The sequence below is a fragment of the Penaeus monodon genome, chromosome 27 (genome assembly GCF_015228065.2).
Source record: "Penaeus monodon isolate SGIC_2016 chromosome 27, NSTDA_Pmon_1, whole genome shotgun sequence".
NCBI lineage: Eukaryota > Metazoa > Arthropoda > Malacostraca > Decapoda > Penaeidae > Penaeus > Penaeus monodon.
Window position 1 is genome coordinate 15,561,779 of NC_051412.1, and position 250 is coordinate 15,562,028.

Consider the following 250-nt stretch of genomic DNA (forward strand, 5'->3'; position numbering starts at 1 on the left):
TTACAAACAACCGCACAAGGGTGATTAATGGTAGAATAGGGCCGTTCTAATCATCCTCTTTCGGTCTCTTTGTATGTCTTTAAAGGTATTTAGTTTGTTTTGTATTTCTTATTTGTTCATTTTCTAATAGGTTTATTACTTGCAGTATCATTATTCCCATTGTTTGTCATTGTTATCGTATATTATCGTTCTAATATTACCATTGTTGATATCACATTTCATTAAGATTGGAGTAATCATTATAATTAGA